Here is a 2,854-nt window from a genome sequence, read left to right on the forward strand (position 1 = left end):
ATAGCTCGTTGCTCGCTGCATTCGTACCGCACGGGCGACGAGCTCCCTTGCTCGTCGTCGCGTGCCCGCATTATACAACACCCCTTAAGGGTAACACGTAGCTTCCTTTGCTTTTTGCGTGCAACTTTTATGAGCGTTTTCATAAAATTTAAAATTTTAATTTAAAATTTTAATTTAAAATTAACGACAAATTAATAAATCATATTAATTTCATAATTTTAGGGCGAAAATTCGAAAATTTATTAATCAATTAATTTTCGATTAACATGGATTCAAATCTAGGTCATAAAAATTTAAAATTTAACATAAATTAAAAATTTTTATGGTGGATTTTAATCATGGATACCTAATTAAATTATTAATTAATTATGAAAAACAAATCAATTCTAAATTATTCGAATTTCAACAAATTAATCATAATTACAAATTAGGTTGTATAATTAACAAGTCTAGGCATTCAAATTTGTTAAACATATACTGTAGGTCAATCAAAAACTCAAGATTTATCAACAAGAATCGCAAATATTCAATTTAACATCTTAAATTTACAAACTTTTGCGTTCGAAAAACTAAAACCTCCGAAAAGTCATAGTCAGGCTTCGAATTTGGGAATTCTGGGTTCGGCCGAAAACCACTATCTTTGTCAAAATTTTAGAATGCCTTTTACATGCGGAATTGACACAAAAATCACTCGATTTGGATGAGTAACGAAGAAACTTCCGAAAAACTGCGTACATATAATTAAATAAACGCAATTTGCAATTAATTAACAATTACGAAAATTAATCACCCCTTTTAATTCTTTGCAAATTTGTAAAATTTAACCATGTCATGCAATTTAGATTATGTAAATAATAAGAGGGTCGTGATACCACTGTTAGGTTATGATACATATGAAAAAACATAAATCATGCGGAAAACCTTAATGCTAGGAAACATATTATTTACACATAATCATTTAGCATAATTTAGGTGCATACACTTTGTAGCGTGCCCTCCCTAGCTGCGCCCGAACCGAACAAGAACAAGTCTTTAGGACTCCAAGTGTCGTCCCTCCGTAGATAGTCCACAGCACGTCCGGATCCGCCTTAAGCTTGACCAACTAGAATCGCCCTTAAGGTTCTAAGAATTTCGGCTAAATAGGTTGCAAGTGTTTGGCTGATTTTTGCTTCAAAATATTACCTTTGAATACTTCAATGTTGCATTTAAATTTGTGACCCTAGGCTCCTATTTATAGAGTTATGGAAAAGGACTTATAATCCTATTAGAATACTAATTTAGTTTAATTAGAATCCTGCTAGGACTCTATTAAATAAACTTTATCTATTAGGATTAGAATTTCATCATATGTCGAATCCCGATAGCTTTAGGATTCGTATAGCACGCACACGAGCATCGCACGAGCACCGTACACCCGCGCGCAGGCCTTGCGGCCCACGCTGAGCGCACAACGCCTCAGCCCAACTCGCTGCCTGTGATCCGCGCGCGCGCCCAAGGCCTTTGCTGGGCCTGGCCTTGCGCTGGGCCTGGTCAAGGCTTGGCGTGTGGTTTGTTGCGTGTGGCTTGCTGGGCGACGGCCTGGCTTCGTGCTGGGCCTTCGTCTAGCGAGCCTCGTCCGATGCTAATTCGTACGATACGCTTCCGATTAAATTCCCGATTCCGGAATTCATTTCCGATACGAACAATATTTAATATTTCCGATTCCGGAATTAATTTCCGTTTCGAACAAATATTTAATATTTCCGTTTCCGGAATTATTTTCCGATTTCGATAATATTTCCGATTCTGACAATATTTCCGTTTCCGGCAATATTTCCGATTCCGGCAATATTTCCATTTCCAATAATATTTTCCGATACGTACCATGTTTCCGTTTCCGGCAAGATCTACGACTTGGATAATATTTATATTTCCGATACGATCCATATTTCCGTTTCCGGCAACATCATCGTTTCCGGAGTATTCATTTCTTGCTTTTGACGATCTCAGCTCCCACTGAAACCAAGATCCGTCGATTTCGAATATCCATAGATGGAGTATTTAATGCCATTAAATACTTGATCCGTTTACGTACTATTTGTGTGACCCTACGGGTTCAGTCAAGAGTAAGCTGTGGATTAATATCATTAATTCCACTTGAACTGAAGCGACCTCTAGCTAGGCATTCAGCTCACTTAATCTCACTGAATTATTAACTTGTTAATTAATACTGAACCGCATTTATTAGACTTATCATTAAATGAATACTTGGACCAAGGGCATTATTTCCTTCAAACAGTTGATAAGATGACTCAGCTCATGGCTGCGGTGGCTAACTTTGGCACCATCTAGAACCAGAAAGCAACCGACTGGGGGCCGTAGAGCAGATCACCTCTAACGTTGATCTATAAAAGAAAATTGAGAGTATGGTAAACCGGGTCACCAATCAAGATTACTACTTTGACGCCTCCGGTGAAGGCAATCCCAAGGGGAAAGTTAACCTGCCTGAAAAATTCTTTGCTAATGACATTCGCAAGTAGTTTCGATCTACTTATAGTCCTAAGTATCACCTCAAGAACTTTCGAGAAATGATGGCAAACAAGGGAGTTATTCATGAGCTTTACCCTGTTGTGTTTCCTATGTCTTAAGAAATAGTGTGCCAAAAGTGGTACTATTCTCTCAAGGATCATGAAACAGGTATATGGGATGTCCTGGCTTTGGCTTTGATGGAGCAATACAAACCTAACGTCTAGCTACAAACCACCTTTGTGAATTGGAGGTACTTAGGCAGAGTAATCAAGAAGGATTTACTTCAGACCTTAATAGATGGAGGGAGATTGCATCTCAGATGGTAACTAGGCCATCAGAAAAGGAG

This window comes from Spinacia oleracea, chromosome 6 (genome assembly GCF_020520425.1).
Source record: "Spinacia oleracea cultivar Varoflay chromosome 6, BTI_SOV_V1, whole genome shotgun sequence".
Taxonomy (NCBI): domain Eukaryota; kingdom Viridiplantae; phylum Streptophyta; class Magnoliopsida; order Caryophyllales; family Amaranthaceae; genus Spinacia; species Spinacia oleracea.